Consider the following 25,401-nt stretch of genomic DNA (forward strand, 5'->3'; position numbering starts at 1 on the left):
CGATCATGTGTGTCTATTCATATATATTTCATCCTTTTCAAGGAAATAGTGTAAAGCAAACACTTTACATGGAAATGTTTATTTATATCCATCATGAAAGAAAAACCACAATGAAACTTCAAAAGGGATATATAGGCTTACATTTTATCACTACACCATGCACAGGGTGCCCCTAGGTTTGTTCGCCGCCATGGTTTTCGAAACTCCTTGTAAACACTTGTCGCTTTTAATGAGTTCTTTGTTTGAATAATTTATCATTATAGTTCTAGTGTTCTAGCATGCTAGTGGACTCATGGTTTACGTAAGTGTATTCTTGCACAAATAATACGTTGTTACTTGGTGTTTTAACCGCCACCTCAAGTTGGTTGGACATTTCAGGTATGGTTTTCTCTTTCGATGGATATAATACTACACGAAACTCGTGTGAAATATCCGTCTTTAGATATTTTGCATTGCAGTTTTGAATAGCTTGTACGGCATGTTCAAATAAAATTGGACTTTATGAACATGTTGTCATAGTCTTGAAAAACATAAATTAAGAGTAAACGACAATTCTTTTAGTAAAACATCTTGGAGAAATTAAAGTATAAAGAGTCTGGAATAAATGGGAAGTACCTTTGATGAGTTTGTACATATTGTGCATTGTAACCCATAAAAATATGTTATTCATTAGAAGATTTTTTTGGATAATTAAAGTTTGGAAGATTGTAGAACCAAGGAGAAATGAGTGTGTTTTTTGCTTCGTGTATATTGTGCATTGTCAATTATAAAGTAAAAAAGAATGGTAAATTAGTTAGAAGTTTTTTTCCAACCATGCATGAGGGCTGCATGTAATCTTGGTAGAAGAAGAGAAAGTACAATGTTAAAGAATGAAAGATTCCAAGACAAAGAAGAAGTGCTTGTGCTTTGAGATTTGCATTGTGTTTAAGCTCAATCATGGAATCTTCTAGATAATACATGTGGCAGAATTGATGAAATGAAGAATTCATCCAACAAACAATAATACTCGGATTTGCCACCTCTGTATCATTAAACTGGTTTCTTTACCGACCACATACTGGTATAGATGCACCATCGTGCGCCCATAGCACAATTAGAGCATCTCCAGCCATTGAGCTACCCAGGAGGCATTTTTTTGCCGCCTGGGGAGCTGCCGGCGGATATTTTACGTTGGCACTGCTAGGGAAAACCTTATACACATAATATTAGCAACAGCGCGGCCCAAAAAGTGTTGGGGAACGTAGTAATTTCAAAAAATTACCTACGCACACGCAAGATCATGGTGATGCATAGCAACGAGGGGAGAGTGTGATCTACGTACCTTGTAGATCGACAACGGAAGCGTTTGGTTGATGTAGTCGTACGTCTCCACGGCCTGACCGATCAAGCACCGGAACTACGGCACCTCCGAGTTCTAGCACACGTTCAGCTCGATGACGATCCCCGGACTCCGATCCAACAAAGTGTCGGGGAAGAGTTCTGTCAGCACGACGGCGTGGTGACGATCTTGATGTACTACTGTCGCAGGGCTTCCCTAAGCACCGCTACAATATTATCGAGGACTATGGTGGAAGGGGGCACCGCACACGGCTAAGAATATGATCACGTGGATCAACTTGTGTGTCTCTGGGGTTCCCCTGCCTCCGTATATAAAGGATCAAGGGGGGGGGTGCGGCCGGCCTAGGAGAGGCGCGCCAGGAGGAGTCCTACTCCCTCTGGGAGTGGGATTCCCCCCCCCCCCCAATCCTAGTTGGAATAGGATTCGCGGAGGGGGGGAAAGAGAGAGGGGGGCCGGCCCCCTCTCCTTGTCCTATTCGGACCAAGGGAGGGGAGGGGCGCGCGGTCCATCTTGGGCTGCCCCTTCTCTTTTCCACTAAGGCCCACTAAGGCCCATCTAGCTCCCGGGGGGTTCCGGTAACATCCCGGTACTCCGATAAAATCCCGATTTCACCCGGAACACTTCCGATATCCAAACATAGGCTTCTAATATATCAATCTTTATGTCTCGACCATTTCGAGACTCCTCGTCATGTCTGTGATCACATCCGAGACTCCGAACAACCTTCGGTACATCAAAATGCATAAATTCATAATATAACTGTCATCGTAACCTTAAGCGTGCGGACCCTACGGGTTCGAGAACAATGTAGACATGACCGAGACATGTCTTCGGTCAATAACCAATAGCGGGACCTGGATGCCCATATTGGCTCCTACATATTCTACGAAGATCTTTATCGGTCAGACCGCATAACAACATACGTTGTTCCCTTTGTCATCGGTATGTTACTTACCCGAGATTCGATCGTCGGTATCTCAATACCTAGTTCAATCTCGTTACCGGCAAGTCTCTTTACTCGTTCTATAATACATCATCCCGCAACTAACTCATTAGTTGCAATGCTTGCAAGGCTTAAGTGATGTGCATTACCGAGAGGGCCCAGAGATACCTCTCCGACAATCGGAGTGACAAATCCTAATCTCGAAATACGCCAACCCAACATGTACCTTTGGAGACACCTATAGAGCTCCTTTATAATCACCCAGTTACGTTGTGACGTTTGGTAGCACACAAAGTGTTCCTCTGGTAAACGGGAGTTGCATAATCTCATAGTCATAGGAACATGTATAAGTCATGAAGAAAACAATAGCAACATACTAAACGATTGGGTGCTAAGCTAATGGAATGGGTCATGTCAATCAGATCATTCACTTAATGATGTGATCCCGTTAATCAAATAACAACTCCTTGTTCATGGTTAGGAAACATAACCATCTTAGATTAACGAGCTCGTCAAGTAGAGGCATACTAGTGACACTCTGTTTGTCTATGTATTCACACATGTATTATGTTTCCGGTTAATAAAATTCTAGCATGAATAATAAACATTTATCATGATATAAGGAAATAAATAATAACTTTATTATTGCCTCTAGGACATATTTCCTTCAGTCTCCCACTTGCACTAGAGTCAATAATCTAGATTACACAGTAATGATTCTAACACCCATGGAGCCTTGGTGCTGATCATGTTTTGCTCCTGGAAGAGGCTTAGTCAATGGGTCTGCAACATTCAGATCCGTATGTATCTTGCAAATCTCTATGTATCCCACATGGACTAGATCTCGGATGGAATTGAAGCGTCTCTTGATGTGCTTGGTTCTCTTGTGAAATCTGGATTCCTCTGCCAAGGCAATTGCACCAGTATTGTCACAAAAGATTTTCATTGGACCCGATGCACTAGGTATGACACCTAGATCGGATATGAACTCCTTCATCCAGGCTCCTTCATTTGCTGCTTCCGAAGCAGCTATGTATTCCGCTTCACACGTAGATCCTGCCACGACGCTTTGTTTAGAACTGCACCAACTGACAGCTCCACCGTTTAATGTAAACACGTATCCGGTTTGCGATTTAGAATCGTCCGGATCAGTGTCAAAGCTTGCATCAACGTAACCATTTACGATGAGCTCTTTGTCACCTCCATATACGAGAAACATATCCTTAGTCCTTTTCAGGTACTTCAGGATGTTCTTGACCGCTGTCCAGTGATCTACTCCTGGATTACTTTGGTACCTCCCTGCTAGACTTATAGCAAGGCACACATCAGGTCTGGTACACAACATTGCATACATGATAGAACCTATGGCTGAAGCATAGGGAACATCTTTCATCTTCTCTCTATCTTCTGCAGTGGTCGGGCATTGAGTCTTACTCAACTTCACACCTTGTAACACAGGCAAGAACCCTTTCTTTGCTTGATCCATTTTGAACTTCTTCAAAACTTTGTCAAGGTATGTGCTTTGTGAAAGTCCAATTAAGCGTCTTGATCTATCTCTATAGATCTTAATGCCTAATATGTAAGCAGCTTCACCGAGGTCTTTCATTGAAAAACTCTTATTCAAGTATCCCTTTATGCTATCCAGAAATTCTATATTATTTCCAATTAGTAATATGTCATCTACATATAATATCAGAAATGCTATTGAGCTCCCACTCACTTTCTTGTAAATACAGGCTTCTCCAAAAGTCTGTATAAAACCAAATGCTTTGATCACACTATCAAAGCGTTTATTCCAACTCCGAGAGGCTTGCACGAGTCCATAAATGGATCGCTGGAGCTTGCACACTTTGTTAGCTCCCTTTGGATCGACAAAACCTTCTGGTTGCATCATATACAACTCTTCTTCCAGAAATCCATTCAGGAATGCAGTTTTGACATCCATCTGCCAAATTTCATAATCATAAAATGCGGCAATTGCTAACATGATTCGGACAGACTTAAGCATCGCTACGGGTGAGAAGGTCTCATCGTAGTCAATACCTTGAACTTGCCGAAAACCTTTTGCGACAAGTCGAGCTTTGTAGACAGTAATATTACCGTCAGTGTCAGTCTTCTTCTTGAAGATCCATTTATTCTCAATTGCTTGCCGATCATCGGGCAAGTCAACCAAAGTCCACACTTCGTTCTCATACATGGATCCCATCTCAGATTTCATGGCTTCAAGCCATTTTGCGGAATCTGGGCTCACCATCACTTCTTCATAGTTCGTAGGCTCATCATGATCTAGTAGCATGACTTGCAGAACAGGATTACCATACCACTCTGGCGCGGATCTTACTCTGGTTGACCTACGAGGTTCAGTAGTATCTTGTTCTGAAGTTTCATGATCATTATCATTAGCTTCCTCACTAACTGCTGTAGGTGTCACAGAAACAGTTTTCTGTGATGTACTACTTTCCAATAAGGGAGCAGGTACAGTTACCTCGTCAAGTTCTACTTTCCTCCCACTCACTTCTTTCGAGAGAAACTCCTTCTCTAGAAAGTTTTCGAACTTAGCAACAAAAGTCTTGCCTTCGTATTTGTCATAGAAGGTGTATCCAATAGTCTCCTTTGGATATCCTATGAAGACACATTTCTCCGATTTGGGTTCGAGCTTATCAGGTTGAAGCTTTTTCACATCAGCATCGCAACCCCAAACTTTCAGAAACGACAACTTTGGTTTCTTGCCAAACCACGGTTCATAAGGCGTCGTCTCAACGGATTTTGATGGTGCCCTATTTAACGTGAATGCGGCCGTCTCTAGAGCGTATCCCCAAAACGATAGCGGTAAATCAGTAAGAGACATCATAGATCGCACCATATCTAGTAAAGTACGATTACGATGTTCGGACACACCATTACGCTGTGGTGTTCCGGGTGGCATGAGTTGCGAAACTATTCCACAATTTTTCAAATGTACACCAAACTCGTAACTCAAATATTTTCCTTCACGATCAGATCGTAGGAATTTTATTTTCTTGTTACGATGATTTTCTACTTCACTCTGAAATTCTTTGAACTTTTCAAATGTTTCAGACTTGTGTTTCATTAAGTAGATATACCCATATCTGCTTAAGTCATCTGTGAAGGTGAGAAAATAACGATATCCGCCACGAGCCTCAATATTCATCGGACCACATACATCTGTATGTATGATTTCTAACAAATCTGTTGCTCTCTCCATAGTACTGGAGAACGGTGTTTTAGTCATCTTGCCCATGAGGCACGGTTCGCAAGTACCAAGTGATTCATAATCAAGTGGTTCGAAAAGTCCATCAGTATGGAGTTTCTTCATGCGCTTTACACCGATATGACCTAAACGGCAGTGCCACAAATAGGTTGCACTATCATTATCAACTCTGCATCTTTTGGCTTCAACATTATGAATATGTGTGTTACTACTATCGATATTCAATAAGAATAGACCACTCTTCAAGGGTGCATGACCATAAAAGATATTACTCATATAAATAGAACAACCATTATTCTCTGATTTAAATGAATAACCGTCTTGCATCAAACAAGATCCAGATATAATGTTCATGCTTAACGCTGGCACCAAATAACAATTATTTAGGTCTAATATTAATCCCGAAGGTAGATGTAGAGGTAGCGTGCCGACTGCGATCACATCGACTTTGGAACCGTTTCCCACGCGCATCGTCACCTCGTCCTTAGCCAATCTTCGCTTAATCCGTAGTACCTGTTTCGAGTTGCAAATATTAGCAACAGAACCAGTATCAAATACCCAGGTGCTACTGCGAGCATTAGTAAGGTACACATCAATAACATGTATATCACATATACCTTTGTTCACCTTGCCATCCTTCTTATCTGCCAAATACTTGGGGCAGTTCCGCTTCCAGTGACCAGTCTGCTTGCAGTAGAAGCACTCAGTTTCAGGCTTAGGTCCAGGTTTGGGTTTCTTCTCTTGAGCAGCAACTTGCTTGCCGTTATTTTTGAAGTTCCCCTTCTTCTTCCCTTTGCCCTTTTTCTTGAAACTAGTGGTCTTGTTGACCATCAACACTTGATGCTCCTTCTTGATTTCTACCTCCGCAGCTTTCAGCATCGCAAAGAGTTCGGGAATAGCCTTATTCATCCCTTGCATATTATAGTTCATCATGAAGCTCTTGTAGCTTGGTGGCAGTGATTGGAGAATTCTGTCAATGACGCAATCATCTGGAAGATTAACTCCCAATTGAATCAAGTGATTATTATACCCAGACATTTTGAGTATATGCTCACTGACAGAACTGTTCTCCTCCATCTTACAGCTATAGAACTTATTGGAGACTTCATATCTCTCAATCCGGGCATTTGCTTGAAATATTAACTTCAACTCCTGGAACATCTCATATGCTCCATGACGTTCAAAACGTCATTGAAGTCCCGATTCTAAGCCGTAAAGCATGGCACACTGAACTATTGAGTAGTCATCAGCTTTGCTCTACCAGACGTTTTGATCAGGTCGCTGCTGCTAATTTTGAAATTGTCCACACGGTTGGCCCCGTTTAGCAGTAGCACAGGCGAGAAACACGTGCTGTTGCTACGCAATTAGCAATAGCGCGTTTTCGCTCCCGCGCTACTGCTAAGTCGCAGGACCCCACCACCTTTTTCCACCCACTCATCCTACCTTTCCCCTACCTCCCATCCTCCCTCTCTCACTCTTCTTCTTTCTCAATACTTCTCCCCCCATTACTCTCCCTCTTCCACCTACCTTTCTCTCTCTTCATTACTCCTAGCTAACTACACACCACCTCCATTAATGCATCTCCTTTCTCTTTTTCCTTCCCCTTCCACTAGTTGATCGAAGTTGTCTCCTTCCAGATTAGCTAGCTAGGTAGATGTAGCATTTAGTTAAGTAACCTATTTGCCCCCTAACTAGATCTATCTTTGTCAAGAAGAGCTTTGTGCACTTTTGATCTCCCTACATCATCATCTCCACCGTGTGCTCGATCTTGAGATAGAGGTGATTAAACTTTCATGCTTTTGCGAAATGGAAATATGTGTATGTGTGTGATATGATAATTGGGCAATATGATGGAAATTGTGTGTGTGGCATGAGTTGACGCCAAATTATGCTTTTGAGTTGCCTATGTTTTGCCGAAATGTCAATTTATTTCCGTTTTGGCGAATTCCGGGCAAACTCTAGATCTATATGTCCTATTTTTAGGGACGGTCATGCCGAATTTTTGTATGACTTTGATGCATGCACGTATTTTTATAATCAATTTGTTTATTATTATCGTGCAAACATTCATGATGGCCAGTGGAACGATGGTGGACAAGTGGTTGCGGTCAGCGGTGCAGGACATGAAAAAAATAACCGGACAGAGGTTTTATGTTCGTGTCGAAAATGCAAAGGAATAGTTTGGCTCGACCCCTATGACGATAGTCATGTCAAAGCGCACTTGCTCATGATTGGTTTCATGGATGGCTATACTCGGTGGATAATTGAAGATGAGGATGACGATGTTGAGGACGCCGACGGGGCAGGCAATGACGACACGGGGCAAGACGAAGAGATGATCGATAATTGCGGCGGGGAAGAGGCCGGACATGGCGGCGGAGAAGGGGCCAGACATGGCGGAGGAGAAGTGTCGGACATGGCGGCGGAGAGAACGTGGACTCCACGCAGCAGAGTTCGTCGGTACTAAGTTCAATCGTGCGGGACCCTCATGTTCAAGCACTGCTTCGCAAGGAGACGAGTGCTGAGAGAGCTGCTTCTAGAGAGGAGGTTAAGCTGGAGCAACTGGTGGTAGACTCGAAAACCCCATTGTATGATGGTTGCAATTCTGAGGTGACCCGCTTGAGTTTCATGCTCCAACTCCTGAAAACGAAGGCTAAAAACAAATGGACCGACACTAGCCTCGATGAGCATCTCAAGTACCTAAAGGATGTTCTTCTCGCGGGGAATCTATGTCCTACTAGTGTTGATGAGGCCAAGAAGATCGTGTGCCCTCTTGATCTGCCGCACATTAGATACCATGCATGCATCAATGATTGCATAATTTATCGGAAGGAGCACGTGGAAAAAACAAGCTGTCCGGTGTGCAATGCTTCTCGACACAAGAAGGCCGGGAAGAAATGTCCGCAGAAAGTTGTATGGTACTTACCGAGCACTCCCCGTCTCCAGCGTTATTTCGTCGATCCGAAGGAAGCAAAGCTAATGCACTGGCACGCAGAGAGGAAGAAGCCCGGCGATGGAGATGATCCGAAGCTGAGACACATCAAGGATGGAAGCCAGTGGAGAGCGTTGAACAGCTTCTATCGGTATTTCGAATGTGATACAAGGAACATCATGCTCGGCGCGTGTATCGATGGCATGAATCCGTTTGACAACCAGAACACCAACCATAGCACATGGCCCGTGTTTGTATGGATGTACAACCTCCCCCCTGGTTGTGCATGAAATCGAAGTACATTCACATGAGCATGCTTATTCAAGGGCGGAAACAACCAGGAAATAATATTAATTTGTATCTGGGGCTACTTCAAGAGGAGTTAGACACGTTATGGAAAACACCGGCCAAGACATGGGACGCCAGCAAAGGTGAGCATTTCTACATGAGAGCCGTGCTGATCACGACGGTGCACGACTATCTCGGTTACGGATATGTCGCATGCCAGGTGTGCCATGGATATTGCGGATGCACGCGGTGCATGGATGATACGACGTCTGAGCAGCTAACGTCAAGGAAAGATGACGGGTCTGGGAAAATCGTGTACATGGGGCATCAAAGATGGCTCGAACAGGAAGACCCATGGAGAAACCGTGGAGATCTATTCAATGGCCACGCTGAGCATCGAGGACCTCCACGTAAGCGGAGCGGCGCCGAAATCGATGAGCTGTTGAAAAACTGGAAGGAGTGCCCCGCGCCGGGAAAGACGATGAAAAAGGCGTCGGAGCCACTGCTGAAGGTTTGGAAGACGAGGTATGTGTTGTGGGACTTGGAGTACTGGCACAAACTCGATACACCTCATTGCCTTGATCAAATGCATATATGTAAGAATGTCCTTGAGAGCTTGCTCGCGACATTGATGAACATGCCGGATAAGACCAAGGATGGGCCGAAGACAAGAAAACACTTGCAAGATTTGAATATCAAGGAAGATCTGCACATTCCGCCCCATAAAAAGTCAGACGAGACAGAGACGGAGAAAGAGGTGCGGGAGAAGAAGGGCAAGAAAATAAAGAAAGAGGATTATTGCCCCCCTTCTTGCTTCACCTTAAGTCAGGCTGAAATCAATCAATTCTTTAAGTGCCTTACCGGAGTCAAAGTTAGTTCCGGTTACTATGGCAAGATAAGCAGATATCTAGACATGGACAAGAAAAGGTTCAGCGCGATGAAGTCCCATGACTGTCATGTGATGATGATGCAGATACTACCTGTTGCCTTAGAGGGATAATGAACAAGCACGTCCATGACACGCTTATTGGTCTCTGCAACTTTTTCGACGCCATCTCTCGAAAGTCGATCACTGTGAAGCAGCTCCGAAGGCTACAGGAAGAGATCGTTGTGATACTGAATGAGCTTGAGATGTACTTCCGGCCCGCATTCTTTGACATGATGGTGCATCTGTGTGTCCATATTGTGGACGGCATAATAGACCTGGGGCCGTCATTTCTGCACAACATGATGCCGTTTGAGAGGATGAATGGGGTCATCAAAGGATTCGTTCATAACATGTTCCGACTGGATGGAAGCATCATCCAGGGCTATCTGACACAAGGGTGCATCTCTTTCTGTGAGAATTTTCTATATGGCGCAGACCAGCTGCCTGGTCTTAGTATTGGTTTGCCCGTTAACAAGCACGATGGGAGGCTCAAAGGAGAAGGTCACTCCAACGGTCGCAGGGAACGGCACGTGGCATACTCAGATCGACGCAGCGACTTTGACAGAGCAAACTTGGTAGTGTTACAACACCTAGACGAGGTAGATCCTTTCATGGCACTGCACAAAGAAGTTGTCATAAAGAAGTATCGTGACCAGGGGGTATGCAGGGCGGATGCTGAAGTTACTAGAGAGCACAACTCCACTTTCCTGCATTGGTTCAAAGAGCATATTATTGCTAGTCCCCCGGAGGAGGGCTCTAAGGACGGATTGCTCATATACGCCTTAGCACATGGCCCCTCGCCCAACCTCTATTAGGCATACGATATCAACGGATACATGTTCTACGCGGAGGCCAAAGATATGGACAGTGATGATCAAAACTTAGGGGTGACGATGGAATGCATGATCGGCAGCGACAACGGCGCAACTGAAAGATTTTACGGAAGGGTCGAGGAGACCTGGGAGCTTGACTACTCTGGACTACACAACACGACGATGTTCCGTGTCAGATGGGCTAAGAATGTCGAAAGAGAAAACCGGAATTTCACTACCATGACTATACCCAATGCCAAGAGCGCTACCGTGAACGCTATCGCAAAAAACGAGCCATGGGTACACGCTAAGCACGTGACACAATGCTTCTTCATAACCGACCCACGCAATCCCAGCCGTGTTGTCGTGAGGAGAGACAAAAGGAACATCATTGGAATGGATGGAGTCGCCAACGAGGAGGACTACGATTAGTATGGCAATCCAATGAGGGAAGATGACGATGATGATGAAGTATACGTCAAAAGAAGAATCAGTACTACATTACCTAAAAGATCGTACTCCATGGAAAAGGCAAAGTCACAATGAGGGGCTCAATTATTCTTCAATGAATAAGAAGGGAAAGAAGCTGACTCAAAAAGGAAAACGTCAACGCTGAGGAACCGTATGTTATCGGTCAAATGATGTAATATATATGTTCCTATTTTGTATACACACTTAGCCATTATTATGCATGGGTCAAATGATGTAATATATATGTTCCTATTTTGTATACATATTTAACCGTCAAATGATGCAATATATATCGCCTTCCCTTCGTTCACTGCTCTCGGAAAAAAGTGAGAGAAAATAAAAAAAATTAAATAGAAGGAAACAAATAGGAAAATTGTTATATATAGGTACGGGTTATAGCAGCAGCACTTTTGTGAGAAAAGAGCTACAGCTAGTCAAGATAGCAGTAGCGATTTCTACACGAAAACGCAATAGCTACCTGAAGTAGCTATAACGCATTTTGCCTAAACGAGCTACTGCTATGCCCACTTAACCCCCAAAATCCCCACTCCTCCCTTCATCCCGCCTCTTTTCCCCCAAATCCCCATGCTCTCCTCCCCATCGCGCCGCCGGAGCCCTGCCCTCGCCGCGCCTCTGCGCTCGCCCCCGACCGACCCCGACCGGCGCCGACCCCGACCCTGACCGATCCCGACCCCGACCCCGACCCCTCCCAACCTCGGCCGTCGTTGGGCCTACACCCTCTGTAAGCCCCCCACCGCTCCTCCTCTCTCTGGTAGCTATGTTTTTTGGTTAATTTACTTAGATTTTAGTTAGGGCAGATGGTTAATTAGGTTATATATTTAGTTAGGGCAGATGTGATATGTGGACATGTGATGTTTTGGACATGTCATATTTGGAATTTGGACATGTCATTTGGACATGATAATTATGTGCAGGGTAAATGATCCTAGTGGCCTATATTACACTAGAATGTTGATTCATTTCTGTTCCGGTGAATTTTAGGCCCTCGATATGTCCATTTTTTAGCAAAGGTCATGCCAAAATTTTCCGTGAATTTTGGCATGATTTTTGCTAGATAGATGTCTTTTTTATGTCATTTCTCATTTTTTTCATAGTTATACAATTAAACGAGGAGACTTAATCATAGGAAACATGTCGAACAACGAAGAAACTAGGCCTTCTGACCAAGATGCACACGAGATAGATTATGAGGGTGAACAAGAGTACCTCGACTATTTGACTGCTAAGACGAGATTGTTGCAAGGTCAAGGTTTGCAGGTCGGCCTCGATGATGGTACTGACGCCGACATCGACACCGACGGTGCCGGCACCGATGGCGGCGCCGAGATCGGCGTGGAAGGTACCGGCGGGGAAGATACCGGCGAGGAAGGTACCGACACCGATGCCACTACCGAAAAGAAGATGCAGAAGAAGCAGAGGATACGAAAACCTAACAAACTAGGGATTGGACGACTGGCGATCATAAAGATGGCACCTGGCAAGTTTGAGCCATTAGAGCCGGAAGAACCTCGCAAGTGCTATGGGAACCAAGTAGGATGCATCCTACAGGAATGTGCGAGCATCAACGACGATGACTTAAGGAGTAAAGAACATTTGACGCAGTTGCTCCTGACGAAGTTGCACAAGAGATTCAAGTTCCTCGACCGGGATGATAACATAGAACAATCGTGGGATGATCCGAAGATGAAAAAGATTAACAATCATGCCATGGGCATGTTCAGCAATGATTTGGCCTCCTAGAAAGGGAGGGTGAAACGAGCTATTGTGGCTGAGGAACCCCTGTCCAAGATTCTGGAGGAAAATCCGACACTTACGGAAGAGGAGTTCGAAAAGTTCAAGGACACTTGCACTACTGAGGCAGCCAAGGCTAAGGCTACGAAATTCAAGAGCCTTCAGCAAAGGAACACGGGGAAGCATCGCCTCGAAAGCCGTGGCTACCTCGGTAAAAGGCCCATATGGGATAAGGAGGACGCGGAACGTGAAGCCGTGGGTATCCCAGACCCCTTCGCGAAGTTCACCAACCCCTTGGAGCATGACTTCATAAGGGCCCGCTACAAGTGGGGCAAGGAAAAGAAGGTTTTTTACATGGACCAGATCAAGAGGAAATTGATTAGACTACTGGTAATTATTCTTTTATCACCTTACATTTAGCTCCAGATCTAGTCGACTACACATTCCTAAACGGTTCACGCTCCTTCTGCAGGAGAAGCAACACCGGCTTGCAGCCGAAAGCCCTACTTCTCCGATGAGGCCCAAGTGGGACACCCCTCTCAACCGGGCCTTGAACGAACTTAAGGGACTCCCTTTGGGCCAGCGACCGCAATATGGTCGTGTGCACGGCGCTGGAGACGGCGCCACGTGAAAGGTGTTTTACAACGAGGGCCCGGAGGCCAAGAAGCAGAAAAAGAAGTTTAGTTAGGCGGACATCAACGAGAAGGTGAAGCTTGTGGTCGAGAAAAAAACAGCTGAGGACGCAAAAAAACAGCCGAGGAAAAAAATGAGTTGCTACAGTAGGCAGTTAATGCAGCTGTAAGAAAGAATGGATGATGAGACAGAGGTCGAACCAATGGGTTTCCTCAATACAAACGCGTATGAGTGTAACTTAGATATGATGAGTCAACCATATGACGAATCGGGCTATCAACATGCTAATGAGGATATGGATGATCTGCCCGGGCAGGAAGGTCGTAGCAGGGATTGCAAAAAGTCTCTCTTCATGAAATTCTCACAGGACACGCCTGAAGATGCCGTCTCAACACATGCTCAACTAGCCGAGGGTAGTACAGTGCTTAGCCCAGGAACACTGGGGCAGGGGTTAAGGAAGGGTCTGGAAGGTGTGCCCAAGAAAAAGGACAGGAAGAGATCGGGGAAGATAGCTGCCTCCAAACAAGCCAGAGCACATATCAGCCAGACGATGGATTCTGAAGAGCGTGTACCCGTGAAAGGTGCGGCCATGTTCCATCTCACGGGCGAGCCGATGCTACCGCCGAAACCGCTGGAGACACTATCAGGGGATCTCAGGAAACTGCATGACCATGTGTTGTCGACTGAGAAAAACCTACTAGCCTCGAAGGATCCAGGATATCCGACATACGCGGCTCGTGTGCCTGAGGGGAAGTGCTACGTCGACACATGGCCAGCGGAGGTGTTCTTCCTGCGGTTTGACCATATCTTTGACATGTTTCTGACAAGGCGGCTCGATTTTACAATCGTCCGCCTTTTTGCGCTACACATGAGCTCCGTCATGAAAAGACAAGAATTCTCGCATATTTGTGTGGCCGATCCGTACTACATGCACGAGTCTTTCTTGAGCCTCGGCGACTTTGAGCCTGAAACTGTTAGGGACTACCTCCAAAACTTCATGGTACAGAATAAGGACCAGGAAATTGTCCTCCTTCCTTATCATCCAAAGTAAGTGAGTTCCGAACAACCCTTTCGTACATTTCAATCATTCCTTCTCGCTCATATGGAGAATAATTTGAGGTGTCTTTCCCCCGCAGCAACGGGCGCGCCGTCCTTATCGTTCTTTACCCGCGAGTCTCCCACGCCGTGTATTTCGACCCTTCCAGAGACTACGAGAAGGACTACACCCACATAATGAATATTCTAGATGATGCTCTCCAAGGCTTCAACATTAGAGGTGGCCATGTGCAGATCAGGAAACAAAGGAACAAGAAGATGGGTTTCGCACATAAAACTAATTTCTGCTACATCCATGTCCCAAAACCAAGCAAGAAAGATGGATTCTACATCCTCCATCTCATGATTGAGTTCAACACAGATCACCAAAAGCTTCGTATGACAACCAGAAACGATGATCATATCCGCAAGTGGGTAGAATCTCATGGAGAAGCGGATTATAAACTTAGAGATGACTTCTTTCGCATCCAAAGGGACATTGCAACGATCATCATGAAAGAAGTCATCGATGAGAAGGGGATGTTCCACCACAGCCCTATACCGCGAGTTGACGACCGAACTCGCATATGCATGAAACATCAGGACCTCACGCCGTTCAAGAAGCTAGGGCCCATCCTCGATGATATGGAAGGATGGTGTCGGATCAGGGGTTCCAGCAGACCCTTGAGGTTCGAGCTCTGGGGTGCGCGCGAGGTTCTTTCCCTCCTACCGATCTACGCCCAAGCTCGCTAAGGTCTCGCGGACGAACTCGGCGCACTTGCAACACACAGACACAAGGTTTATACTGGTTTGGGCCACCGTTGTGGTGTAATACCCAACTCCAGTGTGGTGGTGGTAGATTTCCTCTTGGGCTGATGAAGAACAGTACAAGGGGAAGAACAGACTCCTGAGGTTGAGGTGTTCTTGTGCTCGGTGTGGCTAAGGGTCAGTGTGAGATGCCTCTGAATCCGTTTCCTTATACGGTGGTGGCTAGTTCTACTTATATAGGCCCTGGTCCTCTCCCCAAATATTGAGCGGAAAGGGAGCCAACAACGGCAGCCCATTTTGAAAGGGGACAGCTAGTACAAGCTATCCTGACAAAAGGTGGTCTTCGCCTACCAAAGGTTCTGGTGGTGACGCCGTCCTGGGCTCCATGGTGACCTCCGTCCTGCCGTCCTTCTGGTCTTGGTCTCATTGCACCGATATGGAAATCTTTGTTTGATGCCTCGGTACTCCACACCTGCGCTTTCCCCCTTGGCACCAAAGAGGAAACAAGGATGCTGCACGCGCTGGCGCCCGCGTGGTGTCGATCGTCATGGCTCATGTCATGTGAGCCTCGCGAGGTTCGCCCCACCTTGATCTCTCTGCTCCTCGCGAGGCAGCCTGGTGAAGCCGCTCCTAAGGAGGTCTTGTGTCGTCCGCCTCGTGAGGCTTGGCCCCTCGCGAGGGTCTTGAATGCCTTGTTGACAATGATGGGCCGTCCAGACCTGCCAGCACAGCCACGCCATGGGCCGCAGGCAGGCAAGTCTGGGGACCCCCGTTCCCAGAACGCCGACAGTAGCCCCGGGGCCCAAGGCGCGCTCGGGCTTGGCTTCGAGGCGAAGCCAAAGGGTCAAGCACGGAGCGCCGCAAGCCCCCAAAGCATGCGGCCTTGGTTGACGCATGGCGGTTGATTGGTCGTGGGCGTCTCCACTTCCCCATGCTGCCTTGGCAACTGCCCGATTTGACAAGTCCCTACGACATGCAAGGAGAATCATCATTACCTGTGATCATGGGAGGTGCCAGTTGGCCTTCTTCCACTATAAATGGGGAGGGGGGGCGGAGCCCCCGTTGCCCATCTCTTCTTGGTTCACTTGCTTCTTCCTCCTTGCTCCACCGCTTGCAGCAATGGCGCCCATCCGAAGGTTCTCCGCCGAAGAGAAAGGAAAGGCCCCCCGCGATGATCCAGAGCTGCTTCCGCCGAAGAAGAGGTTGGTTCATCGTCGCGACGAAGCGGCGATGCAGGTGGTGACAAGGCCCTGGTGCGAGCGGCCTCCTCCAAGGTATCCGCTACCCTTGTACGCCCGAGCCGAGGGCTCAGGAGGGCGGAGCGACGAGCGGCGCCGTGGCCGTGGTTGCCGCGCCGCAGAGACACACGCCATCGCCCCAGGGGTCCATGCCACGGACTCATCGCGTGAGTTCGTGCTGTGGGCGGTGATGCCTCCAAGCACCTGGATTCGCCTCCCACTGTTCTTCGCCGCTGAGGTGCTGCCGAGGGGCGTTTGCGAACTTTGGCTGCAACATGCTTACTGCAACGCCCCAGCAACCAGAGCAGAGATTGGAGCCGTCGCCTCTGGGAAGATTTTCCTGACTCGAGGCTGGGGTGAGATTGCCCGGGTCTGCCGCGCGGAGGGCGCCCTCGCGATCCACTTCGAGTACGATGGCGCCTCCGTGATGTTCTTCAAGGTCTTCGACGAGGAAGGCCGCCGCCTGGAGTGCTGCCCTGAAGGAGGTCGCCAGAACAAAGCTGCGGCGGGCGCGGGGCCCTCCACTGGTCTTGCCCGCAGCTCCTCCAGCGACAGCGGCGACTCGTGGTGGTCCAGCGACTCCCCTGAGCTCTTGAAGTCTCCGGAGACGAGCGACGATAGCTACGTGCCGCCAAGCTCCCGCTGTGCTCGGAGCAGGGCCGCGACGTCCAGCCGCCGCCACCGCTGATCTGTATGGGGTCGGCGCCGGCCTCATGTGGCCCACTGTTGATGATGGCGTCCGCCACGGGAGGGTGTAGATAGGATTCCTCTTAGTTCTCATTCTGGTTTCCTGCCAACAATCATGAAGTACCCCGTGGGGGCGTGTAAAGGGTGTGTAACATCTTTTGCATATATATGGTCCTTGTTATGGAATTGCGTGGGCGCATATCCTGCCGAGGCTTGACCTCCCCTTTCCAATCCTGCGGCGGCTTGATGCTCTACGCTGACAGGTCCCGGTCCCCAGGCAGGCTGCAGCCGTCGCTGGTATGCCAGGTCGCGATGCCGTGGTCAAGACCAGGAGGTGAGCGGCCCGAGGTCCAGTAAGAGCCCCTGAGGCGCGATGCTCAGGAGGTCCCCTTTAGCGCTCAAGTGGCTGCCTTAGAATGGGAAAGGAAGAGAGTATCGCCACAGTAGGGTAGTGGAAAGAGTAAGGCCCGCTCCGGCTCGGTCTCCCCTTTCTATCCTCATGAAGGCTTGGTGCTCTACGCTGACTGGTCCCGATCCCCAGGCAGGTTGCAGCCGTCGTTGGTATGCCAGGTCGCGATGCCGTGGTCAAGGCCAGGAGGTGAGCGGCCCGAGATCCAGTAAGAGCCCCTGAGGCGCGATGCTCAGGAGGCCCCCTTTAGTGCTCAAGCAACCATGAAGAGGCAAGCAAGGGAGGCAACGTTGCCGCAAGGGGGCCACCACGAAGGTCTCGCGTCGTGGCGATAGGTGGGTTCCGTGTGTGAACTTATCCGGTCTGTCTGGAGTCTACTCCTCGTGGCACACCCGGGCTCGTGCGTTGGTCGCTGTAGCGTAGCCATGCCAGGCCCGTGTGGGTTCCCCCCTCCATGTCCTTCTTGGTGCTCTGCATCCTCAGGTCCCGGCCCTCGAGCGAGCTCAGCCGCCGCTGGTATGCCAGGTCGCGACGCCGTGGTCAAGGCCAGGGGGTGAGGGCTGGAGAGCCAGTAAGAGCACCTGAGACGTGATGCTCAAGAGCCCCTTGATGAAGCTATGTACCTAGGGTAGGGTCATGGACCTATCCTAACTGCCCTACCCAAGGACATCTCTAGAACAAATCACCTTTCAATCGACTTGGAGGTGTTCCACTCGACAGACTCGAAGACACTCGACTAAGAAGCAATCACTCGACCAAGATCCAATCACTCGACGGCCAGGAGACCTAAGGGCACTCCGCACGCTAACGGTTGGTTATTAAGTAGCTTTTATGGTCATCATAGCACTTTATTAGGGGCGTTACCAGTAACGCCCGACCTTAATGTATTTTAAACCTTGCACAACTAAGGGCCGGAGGGGTCCGACGAACTCTATATAAGCCACCCCCCTCCTCAGTGTAAAAGGTTCGCACCCCTGTAATTCATACACGCATAATCCAGTCGACCGCCTCCGGGCTCCGAGACGTAGGGCTATTACTTCCTCCGAGAAGGGCCTGAACTCGTAAACCTCGTGTGCTTACAACTACTCCATAGCTAAGACCTTGCCTCTCCATACCTACCCCCCTACATTACTGTCAGGCTTAGAACCACGACAGTTGGCGCCCACCGTGGGGCAGGTGTTTTAGCGATTTGTTGGAGGAGTTGCGATCTTTTCCGATCCAAATCACCATGGTTTCTGGCGGAGTTTTGGTGGAAGGCCACGAGATCCGTCTCGGCGCGCTCACGTTCATCGCCGACGACTCCGCTTGGCTTCAAGAGGCTCCGCTCGACGTGGATGCACTCCCTGTCCGCAGGGCAACGCACTTTCGCGCGTGCGTCCGCGGCGTCCTCTTGCGGCAACCGTCGACCCACTATCGGTCGGCTCCTATGTTGTCCTCCCTCCCTGTTTCCCGCCGGCGCAAGCGCTCCGGTCGGTCGAGACTTCAGCGGTGGGTGAGACACGCGGTGGCACGCCAGTTGGCTACCCCTCAAGTCGCGGCGATCGAGCCCGACGAATCCCTCTACAGCCTGTTCGACCTGTCGACTGGCTCCGCAGAGACCGCATCCGAGTGCAACAGCAGTGATCCGGCGGCAGAGGTTCTGATGGTCGATGGACCACCCAGTCCTCCCGGTTTTCCCCGCACCGACGGAGGCGCAGGTGGAGGCGACCCGTCGCGTCCCCATGAGGAATATCTCCCTGAGCCTCTCATGTCGCTGCAGAGAGAAGAACTTCGTCGCCGGAACATGGATGCACTGCACACTCCTATCGTTGGAGAAACCCCCGAGGCTCGTGCCTTAGAGGACGCGCGCCTGGCAAACTTGGCCGAGCGCACTCGACTGGAGAACCTCCAGTGAGCACTCGACGAGCGTGCGTGACGACGGGTTCCAGAATCCAGTCGACTCAGCTCTTTCCGCCCCCGCAGGTATTAGCAGCTGCAGCCCGTATAGCAGAGTCGATTCAGCCTTCCCAGTCGGAGGCTGGCAGAGGCTTGCTGTAGATCAGAGCGTTACTCCGGGCAGCAGGAGACCAGAATTCCGCTGTTTCTCAGTCGCAGAACAGGATTCATAGCAGATCCGTTGCTGCAGACACAGTCTAGTCGGCTCATAGCCCAAGATCGCCCCCGAGGCGTCAGGGACATGGGGACCGGCGTAATCAGTACGGGAACCGTGAGCAGTATGATCACCGATTCGATCGTGATGATCGACATCGAGTGCCCACCCCTCCCCCGAGGAGCGGGTCGTATGTGCCTCGACAGCAGGATGACAGGCGCCTTCATAGTGTTGGGCGAAGGATTCCAGTCGACCCCAGGGAACCAGGCTTTGATGCGAGATCCATTCTTGTTCAAGGTTTGGTCGACAGGAACAGAGCTCACCGAGAAGGTCACGACAGAGATGCACCTACCAGCAGCAGAGTACATGTTTCGGGGCCAGAGTGCTTTAGTAGAGCCATCAGGGCCGCTGTGATTCCTCCCAACTTCAGGTTGGCGACTGGAGTCATAAGTTCACTGGTGAGTCCAAGCCCGATACTTGGCTTGAAGACTACCGAGTGGCCGTCCAGATTGGCGGTGGCAATGATGAAGTGGCCATGAAGCACCTGCCTCTCATGTTGGAGGGCTCAGCCAGAGCGTGGCTGAATCAGTTAGCACCCAGCAGCATTTACACTTGGGAAGATCTCGCCCGAGTGTTTGTCACCACATTTGAAGGAACATGCAAGCGACTGGGAGGGCTGACGGAACTGCGGTCTTGCATGCAGAAGCTGAATGAAACTTTGAGGGATTACATCCAGAGATGGATCACGTTACATCACACGGTAGAGAATGTGCCTGACCACCAAGCAGTCCGTGCCTTCAAAGAAGGCATCAAGTACAGAGAACTGAATCTGAAATTCGGTCGAACCGGAGATATGTCTCTGAATCGGATGATGGAGATTGCCACCAAGTATGCTAATGGTGAAGATGAGGATCGACTCAGGAGTGGCAAGCTCAAGTCAGTCGCTCAAGAAACCGGAGGAAATTCCAATCGGAAACAGAAGCGGAAAGCCGAGCCAGCTGCTCCTGGGGAAGCCTTGGCTGTCACTCAAGGAAAGTTTAAGGGGAAACCCAAAGGACCTTGGAACCCCAAGAAAGTTAAAGACCAAGACGGAAATGATGTGTTGGATTTTCCATGTCATATTCACACCAAGAAAGATGAAGAGGGTAAGTTCATTTACCCGACACATACCACTCGATAGTGTCGGCTCTTGATCCAGCAGTTCCAGGGCAAGCAGCCCAAAGATAAGGAAAAGGAGTCGGACAAAGTTGAGGACAAAGAAGACAGTGATGATGGATACCCCCAGGTCAATTCCACCCTGATGATTTTTGCTGATGTTGAAAGCAAAAGTCGACTGAAAGTTATCAACCGTGAGGTGAATATGGTTGCTCCGGCAACACCCAGTTATCTGAAGTGGTCTCAGACTGCCATCACATTCGACTAGTCCGATCACCCAATGCACATTGCCACCCCTGGGAGGCAAGCTTTGGTGGTCGACCCAGTTGTCGAAGGCACTTGACTGACCAAAATCTTGATGGATGGCGGCAGTGGTTTGAACATACTGTATGCTGAGACACTGAAAGGGATGGGCATTCCGATGTCCAGACTCAGTACCAGCAACATGAGTTTCCATGGATTCATTCCTGGGAAGAAGGCTGAGTCACCTCGGCCAGATTGCTCTTGATGTGGTTTTCGGTGATTCCAAGAATTACCGCAAAGAAAAGTTGACGTTCGAAGTTGTAGATTTCCAGAGTGCTTATCACGCTATTTTGGGCAGGCCGGCTTATGCACGCTTCATGGCTCGACCATGTTATGTGTATCTCAAATTGAAGATGCCTGGTCCCAAAGCTGTGATCACTGTTATGGGCAATCGGAAGAAAGCAGAAGAGTGTTTTCAGAAAGGTTCAAAGATCGCTGATGCTCAGATGGCAGTGGTGGAGCTGCAGGAATACCAGAAGACTGCAGACCCGAGTGATTTGTTGCGAGCCAAGAAGCCCGCTACAGAATCGGCTTTTCAGTCGTCTGGCGAAACGAAGCCGGCTCACATTCACCCGACCGATCCCAGTGCTGCTCCGACTCATATCTCAACAACACTCGACTCCAAATAGGAAGAAGCGCTCATCCAGTTCCTCCGTGAGAACTAGGACATTTTCGCATGGAAGCCTTCTGACATGCCGGGTGTTCCCAGGGGACTGGCTGAGCACCGCCTACGAGTCGACTCAAAAGTAAAACCTGTCAAAGAACATCTCCGACGGTCCGCCGTCCAGAAGAGAAAGGCTATTGGTGAGGAGGTGGCTCGGCTCTTAGCAGTGGATTTCATCCGAGAGATCTACCACTCCGAGTGGCTCGCCAACGTTGTCATGGTCCCCAAGAAGGACAAGTCACTTCGCATGTGCATTGACTTTAAACATATCAATCGGGCCTGCCCGAAAGATCATTTTCCTCTCCCCCATATCAACCAGATAGTCGACTCGACTGCGGGATGTGAGCGACTGTCTTTTTTAGACGCCTATTCTGGGTACCATCAGATCCATCTGTATGGGCCTGACGAGATCAAAACAGCTTTCATCACTCCGTTCGGGTGCTTCTGTTATGTTACCATGCCATTCGGCCTCAAGAATGCCGGAGCCACGTTCATGAGGATGATTCAGAAGTGTTTGCTCACTCAAATCAGTCGGAATGTGGAAGCATACATGGATGACATTGTGGTCAAGTCATGGAAGGGTTCTGACCTGCTGACTGACCTTGCTGAAACCTTTGCCAACCTCAGGGGGTATGATATCAAGCTTAATCCATCAAAGTGCACATTCGGAGTTCCTGGCGGAAAGTTACTCGGTTTCCTCGTTTCCGAACGGGGAATCGACGCCAATCCGGAAAAAGTCGGTACTATACTCCGAATGAAAAGTCCTGTGCAAGTGCACGACGTCCAGAAGCTTACTGGTTGCTTGGCCGCTTTAAGTCGATTCATCTCTCGTCTCGGTGAAAAGGCATTGCCTCTTTACCGATTGATGAAGAAGTCAGACAAGTTCGAGTGGACTCCTGAAGCTGATGCGGCGTTTGCAGAGCTCAAAGCTCTGATCTCCACCCAGCCGGCGCTTGCTGCCCCAATCAACAAAGAACCTTTGATGCTTTACATCGCAGCCACGGGACAAGTCGTCAGTATGGTACTTACGGTCAAGCGGGAAGAAGAAGGAAAAGCCTTCAAAGTTCAGCGCCGAGTATATTATATTTCTGAAGTTTTGACCCCGTCGAAGCAAAGATATCCTCATTATCAGAAGCTTGTATATGGGATTTATATGACCACAAAGAAGGTTGCTCACTACTTCTCTGATCATTCCATTACAGTCGTCAGCGACGCTCCATTGTCAGAGATCCTGCAGAACAGAGATGCAACTGGTCGAGTGGCAAAATGGGCGATTGAACTCCTTCCTCTGGATATCAAGTTTGAGGCAAAGAAAGCTATCAAGTCCCAGGCAATAGCAGATTTCATCGCCGAGTGGATTGAACAGCAACTGCCGACTCAGGTTCACTCGGAGCATTGGACCATGTTCTTCGACGGTTCCAAAATGTTGAATGGTTCCGGTGCCGGGGTAGTATTGGTCTCCCCCCGAGGAGATAAGCTCAGATTTGTCCTTCAAATCCACTTTGATTCCTCCAGTAACGAGGCAGAATATGAAGCACTTTTATATGGGTTGCGCATGGCCATTTCACTCGGCGTCCGTCGCCTCATGGTCTATGGTGACTCAGATTTGGTGGTTAATCAGGTGATGAAGGAGTGGGACGTCAGAAGTCCAGCCATGACTGGTTATTGCAATGCAATGAGAAAGCTAGAGAAGAAATTCGAGGGGTTAGAACTTCATCACATACCCCGACTGAAAAATCAAGCAGCTGATGATTTGGCAAAAATAGGTTCCAAAAGAGAAGCCATTCCCAGCAATGTGTTTTTGGAACACATCCACACACCATCAGTTCAGGAGGATCCCTTCACTGAAGAGGCCCCGCAGCCAAAAAGTGCCACGGATCCGACTGAAGTTGAAGTTCCAGCTGTGGTCGACCTGATCATGGAAGTCTTGGTCATCACTCCCGACTGGACAATACCGTACATCGCGTACATCCTAAGGAAAGAACTCCCATAGGACGAAGAAGAGGCTCGACAGATCGTCCGTCGATCCAAGGCCTTTACAGTCATAAAGGGACAATTGTATAGAGAAAGCGCGACTGGAGTCAGTCAGAAGTGTATAACACCAGAAGAAGGTCAGATGATCCTTGATGATATCCACTCGGGGACCTGTGGTCATCATGCATCTTCTCGGACCATTGTGGCTAAAGCATACCGAGCGGGATTCTACTGGCCAAGAGCGAATGAAATGGCGAAAGAGATAGTCGACAGATGTGAAGGATGCCAGTATTACTCCAATATGTCGCACAAGCCCGCATCAGCCCTGAAAACCATTCCACTCGTCTGGCCCTTCACTGTTTGGGGGCTGGACATGGTTGGACCACTAAGAACGTGCAGGAGCGGCTTCACTCATGTGCTAGTAGCAGTCGACAAGTTCACCAAATGGATTGAAGCTAAGCCTATCAAGAATCTTGATGCTTGCACTGCTATCAGTTTCATTAGAGAGTTGATATTCAGATATGGAGTTCCGCATAGCATCATCACTGACAATAGGTCAAACTTCGATTCCGACAAATTCAGGGCCTTTTGCGCCTCTCAGGGCACACGAGTCGACTACGCTTCGATCGCTCATCCCCAGTCGAATGGACAAGCGGAAAGAGCAAACGGCTTAATTCTCAAAGGACTGAAACCTCGATTGATGCGTGATCTCAAGCACACAGCAGGTGCATGGGTCGACGAGCTTCCATCAGTTCTTTGGGGATTGAGGACAACCCCGAACCGATCGACCGGAAGAACCCCATTCTTTCTGGTCTACGGGGCCGAAGCAGTTTTGCCGAGTGACCTGCTTCACAACGCACCCCGAGTCGAGCTCTACTCTGAAGATGAAGCAGAACAAGCCCGGCAGGACACAGTCGACCTCCTGGAAGAAGAAAGAGAAATGGCCATGATCCGATCGACCATCTATCAGCAAGACTTGCGTCGATTCCATGCCAGAAATGTGAAGAGTCGAGCCTTCCAAGAAGGAGACTTGGTCCTCCGAGTGGATCAACAGAAACCACACAAACTCGCTCCTACTTGGGAAGATCTCTTCATAGTCACCAGAGTCCTCCACAATGGAGCGTACCACCTTTATAATGTCGATCGCCAGATTGATGAGCCACGAGCCTGGAATGCGGAGCTGCTCCGCCCCTTTTATACTTGAATTCTCACTCGGATGAGATGTAATAAGAAAAACTTCTGCAGTTTATTTATCAAAGACAAGAGCATTATAATTTTCCCAGTGATTGTTATTGTTTTTGTTTGCGTGGGAAATCCCCCAGCGGGTGGCTTAGCTGCGAATCCGTTTCGCCTAAGTTTGTAAAAATAATTTCCTACCGAGTGGTGAGCCAGCCTCCCACTCGGGGGCTTAGCCGCGAACCCGTTTCGCCTAAGTATTTGAAAATCCTACCGAGTGGTGAGCCAGCCTCCCACTCGGGGGCTTAGCTGCAGTCTAGTACTCGCCTAAGTATTTGAAAAATCCTACCGAGTGGTAAGCCAGCCTCCCACTCGGGGGCTTAGCTGCAGTCTAGTACTCGCCTAAGTATTTGAAAATCCTACCGAGTGGTGAGAGTCAGCCTCCCACTCGGGGGCTTAGCTGCAGTCCAGTACTCGCCTAAGTATTTGAAAATCCTACCGAGTGGTGAGCGACCCTCCCACTCGGGGGCTTAGCTGCAGTCCAGTACTCGCCTAAGTATTTGAAAAATCCTA

Source organism: Triticum dicoccoides, chromosome 5A (assembly GCF_002162155.2).
Source record: "Triticum dicoccoides isolate Atlit2015 ecotype Zavitan chromosome 5A, WEW_v2.0, whole genome shotgun sequence".
Lineage (NCBI taxonomy): Eukaryota > Viridiplantae > Streptophyta > Magnoliopsida > Poales > Poaceae > Triticum > Triticum dicoccoides.